Source organism: Pongo abelii, chromosome 2 (genome assembly GCF_028885655.2).
Source record: "Pongo abelii isolate AG06213 chromosome 2, NHGRI_mPonAbe1-v2.0_pri, whole genome shotgun sequence".
Taxonomy (NCBI): Eukaryota; Metazoa; Chordata; class Mammalia; order Primates; family Hominidae; genus Pongo; species Pongo abelii.
Genome location: NC_085928.1, coordinates 81677535 through 81693012, shown reverse-complemented (window position 1 = coordinate 81693012; position 15478 = coordinate 81677535). Strand labels below are relative to the sequence as shown.

At 44.6% G+C, this 15478-nt stretch overlaps 1 non-coding gene across 1 annotated transcript; it reads left to right on the top strand.

The window, feature by feature from the left end:
- The first annotated feature begins 12455 nt into the window (after positions 1-12455).
- On the top strand, positions 12456-12559 carry LOC112132933 (small nucleolar RNA U13). Its single transcript, XR_002914633.1, has one exon. It is a non-coding gene; the product is annotated as a small nucleolar RNA U13 (small nucleolar RNA).
- The last annotated feature ends 2919 nt before the right edge of the window (positions 12560-15478 follow it).

Here is a 15478-nt window from a genome sequence, read left to right as displayed (position 1 = left end):
TTTCAGAGAAATAGAAAGAAAAAAGTCATCTCTAATCCCAGCAAAGATATCTAACTGCTGTTAATATTGTGAGATATCTATATAGATAGATAGATAGATAGATATACATACATATATGTCTTTCCAATCATTTTTCTAGGCCTCCATATAAGTAAATATTTTTCTCTTAAAAGAATTAGGATAAGGCTGGATCAACCGTTTTACATCCTGCTTTTTTTCACTACATTTGCTAATGTCAGAAGCCTTTGTTTTAAAGGAATTTAATGTTCCAATGACATCTCTCAATTTCTCAAAATCTGTGTTTTTGTCACTCGTGTGGACTTTGGTGTAGTAACTCTGCTTGTCCTACTAGCTTTCTGAAAAACAGAAGAGAGGTTGGTGAACTTGACTTTTTCTTGCCAAGGACTTAATTGTGTCATTTATAATAGAGATCTTGGGGCCTGGCATTTTAGCACATTGAGAAAGAAATATGCTAATGTGTTGTCCTTCACAGAGAGCACAAGAATAATTAGCCACCCCAGGGCCACTCCTAAACAGGTTGTTGCAGCCTTGCTGCCTCCCTTCCTGGGGAACTTTCCAGAGGGAAATTCTTCCTTAGTAACTATTCTACTGGCATGCAACTTCAATGCTTCCTTTCTCTTCCCTGCAATGTCATTGTGGTAGACTGTAAAAAGGGACACAATACTACTTCTCTCATCAGAGATTAAGTTTATTTTCTAAGCCCTTGAATCAGGGCTGACCTTGTGATTTTTGTTGATCTGTAGAAGTGGCAGATGTGACAATGTGTCAGTTCGAAGCCTAGGACTTAAGAGGTCTTACTATCCTTGTTGCTCCTTTCCACCAACATGCAAACAAGCCTGGGCTAGCCTGTTGGGTGAAAAAAAAAAAAACACGTGGAGAGAGGCCCCATTTATTCCAGCCAAGACCATTATAAACCAGCAGCCCCAGTGACTATGGGGGAGCCCAGTGGAAACTAGCTAAACCCAGACCAGACCAGAAGAACTGAAACTGATGACTTACTAAACTGAGAGCTAAATAAATGGTAGTTGTTTTGAGTTAATAAGCTTTAGGGTAGTTGATTACACAGGAAAGGCTGGCTGATACTATTACTTGGGGCGGGGGCAGAGGTTGCTTTATTCTGTTTACGATAAAGTATTAATGTAAAAACATTAATTGCATAGCAACAGGTATGTAATACGCATTCAACAAATGGCATTAGTATCAAATGAGATGAGTATATTGGCAGGGCTGGTACCTGCTGGAGGCTTCTGGGGAGAATCCATTTCCCTACATTTCACAGCTTCCAAAGGCTGCCTGCATTCCTTGGCTTATGGACACTGGATAAGACACAAAGACACAAAGGCAAAAACTATATCTATTTTGATTATGGGCACTAGTAGGTGGTCCCTAAATGATACTAATGCCATTTGTTGAATGCTTATTCCATACCTGGTGCTATGCAATTAATGCTTTTACCTTAATTGTTACTTTATCATAAACAGAATAAAGCAACCTCTGCCCCCGCCCCAAAAAGATGTGCACATTTCAATACCCAGAACCTGTGAATATGTTTTCTTACATAGCAAAGGGAATTTTGAAGATGTGATTGAGTTAAGGCTCTTTAAATGGAGAGATTAGTCCGGATTATCCAGGTGAGACCAATGTAATCACAACGCTCCTTATAACAGGGAGGCAGGAGGATCAAAGACAAAGAAAGGAGATGTGACTACGGAAACAGGATGGAGCGATGTGCTCTGAAGATGGAGGAAGGGGCCACAAGCCAAGGAATGCAGGCAGCCTTTGGAAGCTGTGAAAGGCAGGGAAATGGATTCTCCCCAGAAGCCTCCAGAAGGTACCAGCCATGCCAATACACTGATCTCATACTTCAGACCTCTAGGACTATAAGAGAATAAATTTGTGTTGTGTTAAGCCACAAAATTTGTTACAGCAGGAATAGTAAGCTAATACAGATTTAATTCCCACGAAACCTTATGAAGTACACACTATTGTCATCATTTCCACTTTACTTATGAGGAAACTGAGCCTCAGACCAGCTAAGTAACTTTCCCAGCAGTTAAGTGGCAGCACTATGTCAAAACTGGCCTCCTAAAGCTTACACTCTAGAGCCTCTCACTGGGTCAGGGAAAGACCACAGGATTTGGAGTCCAGATGGGAAGCACCGCTATAAAAAAATGGGAATGAGGAGTTGGATCAGATGACTTCAAATGATCCCTTCCTGTCCTAATTTTCTGTGACTTCTAAACAGTGAATCCGCATCTTTCAGTGCCATGTTCCCAAACTTGCAAGAGGAGCAGGTAGGACTCAGAGGGGCTCAGTCACACCTGAAGAAGGAGTCAAAAGAAATCTCCAGAAATGGAGTGTGGACCATACCAAACCAGGACCTTTAAAAAAGATAACAGGGGGCTGGGTGCGGTGGCTCACGCCTGTAATCCCAGCACTTTGGGAGGCCGAGGCGGGCGGATCACGAGGTCAGGAAACTGAGACCGTCCTGGATAACACGGTGAAACCCCGTCTCTATTAAAAAAATATACAAAAAAATTAGCCGGGCGTGGTGGCGAGTGCGTGTAGTCCCAGCTACTTGGGAGGCTGAGGCAGGAGAATGGCATGAACCCGGGAGGCGGAGGTTGCAGTGAACCAAGATCGTGCCACTACACTCCAGCCTGAGCGACGGAGAGAGACTCCGTCTTAACAAATAAAAATAAAAATGAAAAATAACAGCTGTCAGAATTCTAGTAGATAGTGCCACGGCCCCCTTAAATCCAAAGAATGAGCACTGTGCTGGCCTCCCCACCCTCTACCTGCCCATCTCTGATGTGTAGTAGCTCAGGTTTTCTATTAGTTCCACTTAACTGCTGGGAAAGTTACTTAGCTGCTCTGAGGCTCAGTTTCCTCATAAGTAAAATGGGAATGATGACAGTCGTGCGTACTTTATAAGGTTTCATGGGAATTAAGTCTGTATTAGCTTACTATTCCTGCTGTAACAAATTTTGTGCCTTAACACAACACAAATTTATTCTCTTGCAGTCCTAGAGGTCTGAAGTTTGAGATCACTGTATTGGCAGGGCTGGTACCTTCTGGAGGCTTCTGGGAAGAATCCATTTCCCTGCCTTTCACAGCTTCCAGAGAAGGAGCAATTGAGCCAGCTCATCCCCAGGATGAGCTGTGATTGGCCCAAGTCCTTCATTGTAATCCCATCTCCCTTGCCACAGTGATTAATAAGAATGATGTTCAGGACTTCTGTTTGGTGACTGGAGAAAGAGAGCTCTCTCTTATTCCTGAGAGTATAGTATGCAGCTATGAGGCCCGGGACAGCTGTAGCCACTTTGCTACAATGAGGGAAGCCAGTCTGAGGATAAAGCCAGTGCACAGAGAAGGGCAGAACAGAGAAACTTACAGAGAAACTGAGCCACGTCCTTGATCAAACTATTCCTGAAGTCTAACCTACCTCTGAAGCTTCAAGTAATAAAACCTAATAAATTCTCTTTATTGGTTCAAGACAGTTTTAGGAGCTTTGTTTTCTATGCTTTACTTTTAAAGCAAAACTATCCTAACAGACATCAACCAGTCACCTCTATAGTACCTAGTTACAGGGGCAGATATAGGCAATTTTTCTCACAGTTTGGCTTCCTGGGAGAACCACTTGGCTCTTGGCCATTTCTCTCCTTACACTTCTTATCTTCCCTACAATCAACTATAGCTTCCTGTATCCTTAAGCACCTGTTTTGATTCTAGCTAGCTCACGCAGATAACTATTTTTTGACTTTATTTCAGCCTATATTTCTTTGCTCTCTGCTCTACTATTGGCCCTCATTGTTGTCTTGAGTTTCTTTATAATGAATTCTGGTCTGTCTGATATGCCAATCTCATCACCCACATATCAGTGGTCAAAAACTCTGGGCCCAATCCTCCCTTCTCAGAGGACCAAGGAAGCCATAACCTTCCCAATACTTGAACCCTCTGGGTGATGAAATGGCCCCAGGGACAGAGGCTTCCGCTGAACCGCCCAAACTTGGACAAAGTGTTAAGCAGGCTAAAGCAGTGAAGGAAGGGTTCTCGGTCTCTGAACATCACCAAGCAGAGGCTATACTGGCCCTGACCCGGGGTGCTGTAAGGGAGGCCCCTGACCAAGGGAAGAAACCAAAAACGTGAAAGTAAAGAGATCTGCATTACAGTCCCAGCTCTTTCACCACAGGGCTCTGAGGCCTTGGCCCTCTTCTGGGCCTTATTTTCTTCATCTGTAAAAAAGGTTTCAGAAGTCTTTAGCCCCAGTTGATATTTGAGCAACCTCATGGGAGACCTTGAGCCAGAACCACTTAGCAAATCAGCTCCCAAATTCTAACCCATAGAAACTGTGAGATCATAAATGTGTGTTTTTTGAAGCCTTTAAATTTGAGGGTACAGTCGTCCCCTGGTATCTGCAGGGATTGATTTCAGGACCCCTTCAGATACCAAAATCCATGATCCTCAATTTTCTGATATAAAAGGATATAGTCCCCAAAGTTATTTGGTGCTGGTAATCTGTTTAGGGATTTTGAACTTGGAATTCCTGTAGGAATTTCAGGTGGCCAAAGTTTTCCAGTGAGATTATCTGTAGTTTCCATCATATTATCAAAGGAAGATGTAACACAAAATTTTTAGAACTACAGGCCTACATTATCTTAAAGGTTCTTCTCAGCTTTGGCAATCTGTCATTCTAGATGCCTTACGACAGTGGATTCACTATAAGGAATGCATTCAAATGCAGGCACATAAGGTGCGAATCAAGGAAGTCAGAATTGCCCCAAGCCTTCCAATTTTATGTAAAATTCAGAATTGTATATAAATTCCAATTGCATCTTCCCTGTACAATAATTCTTAGGTATACTAACCTTTGAGAACCACTGAGCTAGACTGGAGGAAGACATAAAGAGAAATTCTACAAGCTCGTATTTTGGGCACTTAAACCATTCTCCTTTAAAAGAACTACCATCTAGACCCCCAAACCAAAAACTGCACTGTAAAATAAGGTTTATGTCATTCCCAGGGTGTGCAAAGCACAGAGGAGAAGCAATCAATACTGCCTGGAAGGGACACGGGAAGCTGAGGAACGCTCCAGAGAAGGTGATGTCAGGGCATGGCACGGTGTCCTGGGCAAGGGGAGAGCATGTGCAGAGACCCGCAGGCTCAGATGCCAGTGTTCACCATGCAGGGGGTACTGGGAAGCATGTAGAGAGGTGAAATGGTGGGAGATGGGGCTGGGGAGAAATTGGGACTGGATTTTCAAGGCTTTGTGAGCTGTGTTAAGGGCTTAGCGCCAGCACTGGCAGGCAGGGCAGAGGGTATATACACACAGGCGGGATGTCAAACAAAGCTCTGGGCAAACACACCCCTGAGCTGCGTGGAAGAAGAGCCTGGCTGGGTCTCAGGTAGCCTGGGAACAGCCCCCTGCATATTCTGTATATCTCAGCCCAGGAGACTGGCTGGAGGAAAATAAAGCCTTCTTGGGGAAGCTAAGCTCACTTCCAGGGGTGGCTTATTAGGTTAATAGTGTAGCCCTGCAAGAAATGAATGGAAACTGACTTTTTACACATGTATTAGTTATCTATTGCTGCATAACAAACTACACTATCCTTTGATTCCACATCTGTGGATTTAACCAGCCATGGACCAAAAATATTCAAAAAATAACAACGACAATAATAATACAATAAAAATAATACAAATAAAAAAGAATACAGTATAACAACTATTCATACATAACATTACATTGTATTAGGTATTATAAGTAATCTAGAGATTATTTCAAATATACAGGAAGATATGCATAGATTATATGCAAATACTATACCCTTTTATATCAGGAACTTGAGCATCCATGGATTTTGGTATCTGAAGGGGTCCTGGAACCAATCCCTGCAGATACCAAGGGATGACTGTACCCTCAAATTTAGAGGCTTCAAACAACACACATTCATGATCTCACAGTTTCTGTGGGTTAGAAATTTGGGAGCTGATTTGCTAAGTGGTTCTGGCTCAAGGTCTCCCATGGTTGCTCAAATATCAACTGGGGCTAAATACTTCTGAAAGCTCATGTGGGGTGAGTGGGGCCTCCAAGCTGCTCACTCACATGGCTGTGGGCAGGAGGCCTCAGTTTCTCACCACCTGGGCTTCTCTGTAGGGCTGATTGAGTGTCCTCAGAACATGGCAGCTGACTTCCCTCAGAGCAGATGATCCAAGAGAGAGCCAGGAGGAGGTTAAAACCCCTTTTATGCTCTGATATTGGATGTTACTGTCAGATCCTCCACAGTATTGATTACAAGTGAGTCTCTAAGTCCAGCCCACACTTAGTAAGTCCCTAAGTCCAGCCCACACTTTTTAAAGATGGATCGTCGCTCTGTCGCCCAGGCTGGAGTGCAGTGGTGTGATCTCAGCTCACTGCAACCTCTACCTCCTGGGTTCAAGCGATTCTTGTGCCTCAGCCTCCTGAGTAGCTGGGATTATAGGCAACCGCCACCACGCCTGCCTAATTTTTGTATTTTTAGTAGAGATGGGGTTTGGCCATGTTGGTAGGTTCATCTTTTGAAGGGAGAAGTGTCAAAGAATATTGGACATATTTTTAAGCCACCATAAGCCAATCTAAAGTAATAATTTTAGGAATATTCTCAGGTGTGACAGCCCAGGCAGCACATTCCTAGGTTAATGATTATCAGATTCATTGTACATACAAATCATCTGGGGATGCTTGGTAAAAGGAAAGATTCCTATGCCTATCTCCAAAATATTCTATATTAGGAGCTTGGGAGTACAGCCCAGAAATTTGCCTATTTTTCTAAGTTGTCAGGGTATTCTAACACAGATCATCGAGGTCCAGGAATCTGCATTTTGGTAAGTCCCCAAGGTTATTTGGTGCTGGTAATCTGTAAAAATACGCACCTCAGAATTGACAATAATTGCCAATTGGTATGGCAGTTTGGAAATTCCAATACATTTGGGAATAACTAAGTGGTTAGAAGGTCAGCCAAGGACAGAGGCCAGAATAAAGTAGTACATGGGCACAGCTCCCCATGAACACCCACATGGAGAGAGGACAGCAATCACAACACGTTTTCTACTCTCCTGGACCAAGTTCCTGGGAGCTTCTCAACACAACACTCCAGGAAGCCACCTCTAACCATTCAGAGTTGGCGTAGGACTTGTGACCTATTTGCAATCCTTGACCTAAGGTCACATGCCCAGGAATCCACTAGTTCTGACACGTGACAGTGCTTTAGAGTTCTGGCCAGACAGAGATTTCTTCAGCATGCACTGAGAAGGAGCTGGGCACAGCTACGATCAATTTTATAAATGAACGTGGATAATGGGGTGGAAAGCGGGGACAGGATCTTGGAGGATAGGAGGTGTTCTTGGCCAGCACTCATCCCTGGGAAACTTTGGTCTGGTTCAAATGTTGAGACACTCAAGTAACAGGCTCAGGATAGAGGCCTGTACTTCCCCCTGATGAGGAACAAGGTTAGGAGGTGGGCCAGGGGGTGGCCCTTTGTTTAGTTAGCCTTGTCTGGTTCTTCATGGAGCTTGCAGGAAGATTGCTAGGACCCTCTGTGAGTTTTCAGGCATTGTCTGGGCCCCTCTTGCTCTCTTTTTATGGGATGGTTTATGTCTGCTCCTCGGCCCTGGGAGGCAACCCGCACAAGAGTTGCTAAGCAGCTGCTGGAGCCTTTCTGTTTTAAGCCAGGACACTATTGTCTCTCTCTTTATTTCCCATAAGGAGCCGTGACCCAGGTGGTTACTGAGCTGCTGCCAAGTCTGCAGCGCTATTGGTCCAGAAAAGGGCAAAGAGCGAACAGAGCCATCAAACAGCATGAGGAGCAGGTGAGGGGTATGAGAGCCCAGCATTAATAACTGTGGCAAAGCCTGGGCCTCACACCCTGGTGTACACATCACGCCCCTGCAAGTTCACCTCCACTGTTCAGGGTCTGATCGCCTGGAGGATGGGTGTGGCTTTTCCTGCAGGGACCTGCAGGCTCAGACCTATTTCCCCAGGGGCTTCTGTGGACTGCAGAATCAGAGAAACGTTTCCCTAAGAGGCTTGACAAGGCATTGTGTCGAACCCCTGGAAAACCTTACCCCCCAAACCTTCCTCCCTCTGCTGCTTGTCTCTAACTGAGCTGTTTCTAAGGCAATTGTAGCTATATAATTTTCTATTTTTTCCCCACACTTAATCATGCTCCTTGTTAAAAAAAAATTAGAAAATAAAGACATGAATTAAAAAAACCACCCTACACCCAAAGATAACCACTGTTAACATTCTGAGATATTCCTTCTAGACTTTTTCTCTCTCTGCATGCGTGTGTACGTGCACGTGTGAATTTATATATATGCGTGTATATATATAAAATCAGGCACCATTGATATTTTGGATGGGATAAATCTTTCTTGCAGGGGGCTGTTCTGTGAATTGTAGAATATTTAGCAGCATCCCTGGTCTCCCTAAACACTAGACGCCAGTAGCACTCCCCATCCCCACTTGTGATAACTGAACCTATCTCTAGATATTATCAAATGTCCCCAGAGGGACAAAATCACCCTCTGTTTAAAATCACTGCTTTGGCCGGGCATGGTGGCTCACTCCTGTAATCCCAGCACTTTGGGAGGCTGAAGTGGGCAGATCACTTAAGGTCAGGAGTTTGAGACCGGCCTGGGCAACATGGTGAAACCCTGCTTCTACTAAAATTACAAAAATTAGCTGGGAGTGGTGGTGAATGCCTGTAATCCCAGCTACTCGGAAGGCTGAGGCAGGAGAATTGCTTGAACCCGGGAGGCAGAGGTTGCAGTGAGCTGAGATCACGCCACTGCACTTCAGCCTGGGCAACAGAGTGAGACCCCATCTCACTCTGTGAGATAAAAATAAATAAAAATAAAAATAAATCACTGCTTAGACACACACACACATACTCACTATATGAAATCATATTGTAAATACAAATACTTTCTTGTCTTTAAAAAAATTTACCATGCCATGAACTCTTTCTGTTGCCAGCTATTAGGAATCTACACACCATTGTTTGCAATGGCCACAGAGCTATCCGTCAGTTGGGCTCAACGTGAAGTAATGTACATCACCAGTCCCGTTATTGGACACTGTGTATGTATACTGCACAGCCTGCCTTATAAGCTGCTTTTTAAATTTAAAATATCGTGAACATCTTTCCATATCATAGCTGTGGGATGTTGACCAAGTCATTTCACCTCTCTAAAGCTCCATTTCCTCCTCTGCGGAATGGGGGGTGTACTGTGAGAATCAATGACCAGGACAAGAGTTCTGTGCTTAGCGCAGACCCTGGCACAGGAGGCACCCACAATAAAGGGCCACAGCTGTGTTTAATGTCCTTGTTATGGTCCCTACGTCATGATTTTTAAATGGCTTTTTATGGCCATCTCTCATATGCAGACACCATACATTATTAAATTAGGCCCTATAGTTGGACTTTTAGGTGGTTTCCAAATTTCCACTATCATAAATCACTCTACCATTAATACAATTATGCATCGTTTCCACTGATGTCTGGGGAAATTAGTAAAAGTGAATAAGCCGATCCACCTATCCTAACCTGGGACTTATGAAACAAAAGACAAATAATTTTCTTCATAACCCAGTTTTAGACAAATTGTATCCCCTTCTTGTTGTTAAGTTCCACCCTCAGCGCCTCTAGCCCTGCTCATTTATCTGGTCCTGAGTCACATGCTAACCAGCACCGTAGGGCATGGTTCCTAGGCTAAGCCCAGGTTGGTCTTTTACTGCTCTTATGCCAAGCCCAAGTCCCCTTCTTTCTGCCTTGATACCACCTGGGGTTGTATGCAAGTGCCTGCAGGATTCCTCTTCTATTTGGTTTTTAAGTTACAGGTGTACAATATTTGATGTATATAATGCATGTGTACAGTTTAAAGAGTGATAATAAAATGAATATCCCTGGACAAGCCTGGTGGCACACACCTGTAATCCCAGCACTTTGGGAGGCCGAGGTGGGAGGACTGCTTAAGCCCAGGAGTTCAAGGCCAGCCTGGGCGATATAGTGAGACCCCCATCTCCTCACAAAATAAAATTTTAAAAAATTAGCCAGGTGTGATGGCACATGCTTGTGGTCCCAGTTACTTGGAAGGCCAATATGGGAGGATTGCTTGAGCCTGGGAAGTTGAGGCTGCAGTGAGCCATAATTGTGCCACTGCATTCCAGCCTGGATAACAGAGCAAGATGCTGTCTCAAAAAAAAAAAAAAAAAAAAAAAAAGAATATCCCTGTGTCTACCACCCAGGCCAAAAAATAAGAGTCAATACCCAAAAGTGCCTAACAGCGTGTGCGTCTCTCCTGCTTCCTGGGTGTCTGGGGTGGAAGGAGAGGGTCCACTGGAAACACCCCAGCTGGCCCCTTACTGGCTCTGTGCCCTTGGGCACATTAGTTAACTCTGGGAGCTGATACAGGAGTATTTTCTCTTTGAAATGGAAGATTGACCCACAGATTAAATGCGATGCTTCTTTTGGTAAACCCTGAGCCCAGAGCTTGGCACCAAGGAAGTGCCCAAAGCACAGCAGCTAATTGTTTTTACTATGGAGGGGAGTTTCTGGACAGGGAATTCAAGAACATGGTTGTTGCCTGGCACTGCCAGCCCCTTAGCTCTGTGAGCCTAGGCAGGGCAAGCCCTGGGCCTCAGTTTTCTCAGGTGGGAAATAAAGGGGCTGGACTCACTAGGAAAGCTCTAACTTCCTTTCCAGCTGTGACCTGTTGAACTTCTACTAATCATTAAGCCAAGGAAAATGGGTTACGATGAAGCAAGAACTTAATAGAGGGTCACTGTTTACAGTGCCTTTAGCTGGCTCCTAGAAACAGACAGTGTGACTGGCCCAAGAGCACATGGTCAGAAGGTAATAATCGGGTTAATAATGATAATACTTCCAACACTTTTTCTGGGGGATGCTGTACTAAGAGGTGCATATATGTCCTTTTATTTAACTCTGCAGTTAAACAAACCTATCTGATAGATTGCATTTTTATGCCTATTTTATGGAAGTGGAAACTGGGGCTCAGAGAGGCTCTACAGCTTCTCCAAGGTCATGGAGCCCTGGCCTTTTCCATCTGTAAGCCTGTGCTTAAACCAGCACTGCTCAGACCTTAACGAGCGCCTGCGTCACACGGGGATCTTGTGGAAATGCAGATTCCGATGCCACAAGTCTGGGGTGGGGCCCAAGATCCTACATTTCTAACAAATTCCTGTATGGTGCTGATGCTGGTGGTCTTCTCATCACCCTTTGAGTACTAAGACTTGGCCACTATTGCACTCTCCGGGAGCCAAGCTGAGCAGGGACTCAGGGTCTCAGACTCTTTGGTTTCAGTCAACATCAATTTCCTGGCTATTTTTATCACATCCCAGGAAGAGAAACTGTGGGCATCACATACCAAACAAGACTGCTTCTGGGTCAGACATACCAGAAAGGAAACGTTTCCTGTTGACAATAAGGTTCTAGTTTCTGCCTCTGGCAATGTTTATTTTTCCAGGCATTTGTTGAAACCTCTGCTTCATATCTTGTCCTATTGAGGATGGTGATTCAAGACACAAACTCACAGTTGATTTCAGCCACACACCTTCACGCTAGCATTAGGCATTCAACCTATCCCAGGTGCCCCGTCAGATCCCAAACACGGCATAACATTTATTTTGGCTACCACTAAGGGTCTGTGCTTTATCCTGTTAGTCGTGCCCATCAAGTCTGGAAGGGAATTTATATATAAGCTACTCCCAGAAAGGAAGCCTTTTACTTGCAGAGTCCAGAGGGAGACACAAAACATTTCTTTTTCCCCACAAGTCATCATTTAGTCCATAAAAATGGGCATTTGGGAACCCCTCCTGGCTCTGGTGTCCCTGGATCCCCTTCTCCCATCTCTCCTCTGTCCCCAGTTCTGCTGAGGTCCCGGCATCATTTTTCCGTCTCTCTGCTCTCCCCCTCCCAGGGTCGTGGCTCCATGCTGAAATAGCCTGTCCTCCAGGGTCTTCAGAGGGGAACATCCAGACAGGACAAACAGGTGTTTCTCTTCCAGAACTGTGATGCGTTATTCTGCTGACAGTGCCTCAGTTTCCTCTTTGGGGAACTGCATCCGTGTTAAAAAGGACCAAGGCGAGGGGATGGGCAATCTCAACTTCTGATTCTGCTGATACCGCTTCTGCAATGTTCCATGCGGTGTGAGGCTGAAGGGGGCCATCATGGGATGGGAACGGGGTGCAGCTTGCCCTGAGTAACAGGGAAGGGGAGTGGCCTCACGTCAAACCAGCCCAAACAGAAGAGGGCGGTTACAGCATGCGCAAGAACGCCTGCTGATGCCAGTAGAAATGCCTCCCAGACCTGACATTGTGCTGGAAGGTGACAGTGAATATGTGATAACTGCAGATGCATTTGTAAGAACTGCAGATCCTTTCGTAGTTCTTGAGTGTGAGGATCGGGTACTCACACTCAGGTGTGAGATGTGCCACCCTCGAACCTCATTTTGAAGTCAGCACGTTACCTGTCTGACATGAAAACAAACCAAAAAACTGTAGACACTGTTCTCTTGAGGAAATAATGAGTTATAATTGTTGCTGACCAGTTTGGCATGGGGCTAAGTCTTTCCACCTTAATTTCTTCCCGTGTGCCGCAAGACCTTCAAGCCTTTGGTCAATATTCGCTACTTCAAAGTCCAGAAAGGCCTTCTGTGAATCCAGGCTGCACGCAAATACCCACAGAGCCAGCGTCACAGACTTGTGACCTGTGAAGTCACATGCGGCCCCACTCTCAGAAGGGCCCTGTGCTTGTCACAGTGCTCTGCCCACACCCTCTGGAAATTCACAATACATTTTGAACAAAGGACCTACATTTTCATTTTGTACTGAGCCTGGCAAATTATGTAGCCAGTCCTGAATTCCAAGGATAGCCACTGGGTTCTCAGACCTGACTTCCTTTTCCTTCCAATTAAAACAAAATTTCAAGTCTGTTGCTGGTCATGGCAGAACCATCCGAAATCAGGAATTGGACTCAGAGCTGCAAGCTTGGTCTACCTGTAGGAGGATTTCCTCTCCCTAGGCCAGGACTCTCTGGAAAAAGACTCTGGAGAAGAGGGTGGGGAGCTGTGGTGGGGCCCAGCTCTGCACCTTCAGATATTTTAACTAGGAGTCAGGGAACCCTGCCATGCCCCATAGTCTGGTGGCAATATTTGTCCTTCTGCCAGAAGCACAACTTAAATGTCTCTATCTTCCGGTCCTAGAGAAACTATTTCATTCTGATCAATTTGGCCTGCATATAATGGATAGTCCTGTGTTCAGAAAGGTGTTGTATGAGCCCCAGTGACAGAAGGGGCTAGCGGTAGAGTGTGAAGACACAGTGTCCCACAGCTCTCAGGGACTTTATTGGGACAACTGGGGCAATTTGAGTTTAGACTGTATATTTGACACTATTATTGCATCAATGTCAGTTTTCTTGGGTGTGATGATAGTCTTTCTGATTATGTAGGAGGATGCTCCTTGTTTTGGTAGACACATTCTAAAGAATTTACAGGTGAAATTCCATGAAGTCTGCAACTTACTTTCAAATGTTCTGGGAGAAAATGATATGTGTAATATATATATTTACATGAGAGTTTTCCTCTGAAATCTCTAGATTCTAAAGTCTAAAGATTCTCTAATAATGGATTTATTGTGAATTGTGCAACATTGGAGCTTTGAGGTTGGAGTAATCTCTATTTCATCCTGGCTTTAGCCCATGTTGGCTGTGGAAGTTTGCAGTCATTTCTTTATTAATGAAAACTGACAGGTGGACACTATTACCACCTTGTATTGATCAGACTTTACCAGAGGAAATCCAGGATTCTTCGCATGGACAACTGTGTCAATAAAAACAAATTCCCTCTGAGAAAATAAAAATAAGTAATAAAGACTCAGGCTGGGCATGGTGGTTCACACTTGTAATCCAGCAGTTTGGGACACTGAAAAAGGAGAATCACTTGAGCCCAGAAGTTCAAGACTAGCCTAGGCTACCAAGCAAGACTCCATCTCTATAAAAAATAAAAATAAAGACTCTCTCTCTCTTTCTCACACAGCTTTATCTATGTATCTTATCTATCTATCATCTATCTACCTATCATCTGTCTATCTATAAACAGAGAGAAGAGGGAGACAGATAAATAAAGCAAATATGGAGAAATGTTATTGGTTGGTGAGACTGGTTGAAAGTGTATATATTTTTTCAATTTTTCTTTGGCTTGAAGTCCTTCTAAATAAAATGTTGAGAGGGGAAATACACTATTTCTCCTGATGAGGTTGTCATCACTGGGAGATAAGATGTCTATTATCTTACTTTGGGTTACCCCAGAAGCAAATCCTGAGATAAAGGTTCAAGTGCAACTTGTTTATTCCGTAAGTGATCCAGAAAACAGCAGTGGAGAAGTGAGGTGGGAGAAGGCAACCAATAAGGAGAATATCATCAAGTCTCTGCCATCTCTGAAAGTCAAGGGGACTTCACACCTGGGAAACTCTGGAGTCACATAGAATGTCTCGGGTGAGAGCCGGGGTATTTATACCCAGTGCAGTCACAGGTTGGGGGCTGCCCCCATGAGTGTGGCAGCCAGAGAAGGCCCCGAGCAGTAGGTATTCGGGCCGAGCACTAGTAAGGCCTGGCATCTGCTCCGCAATCTTCCATCCATTCATTCGACCAACTTCCACCTAGTGGACTCAGGGCCAGGCCCTCGCTAGGTGCTGGGGAAATAGTCCTCATGAAACAGATACAACCTCTGCTCCCACAGGAGAATGAGAACAAGTGGGGAAAACAAACAAAAAACAGGTAAACAAAAATTGACAACAAAGGGGAAATTACAATTCACCTGGTCATCTAATCATTGAACTTTTAGTAAGCACCTATTGTGTGTTGGTCATAATTGCAGACATAGGGAATATATAGATGAAACAAGAATTGTAGGTCCTTAAGCAATTCATGAACTTTTTTTTCTTGAAGGAAAACAATCTAGTCAAAGTCCTCACAGCTCCAGAGGGGTGAGACACTGAAATCCAGCTGCAAGGATATTTAAAGAACAGGCCCATTGCGTACATTTAGCTAGAAAAGCCCCTCTCTCCACCCCAACCACCACCCTCCCAGGGTGCTAACTCTAGCCTGAGAACTGACCCTGAGGACTGTCCTTCAATTAACTGAATTTGCTCCCAAAACAATGGCAGCAGAAGGGTACACTCTGGGCTAAGCGCGGTGGCTCATGCCTGTAATCCCAGCACTTTGGGAGGCCGAGGCAGGCAGATCACTTGAGGCCAAGAGTTTGAGACTAGCCTGGCCAAAATGATGAAACCCCATCTCTACTAAAACTACAAAAATTAGCTGAGCTTGGTGGTACACGCCTGTAGTCCCAGCTACTTGGGAGGCTGAGGCAGGAGAATCACTTGAACCTGGGAGGAGGA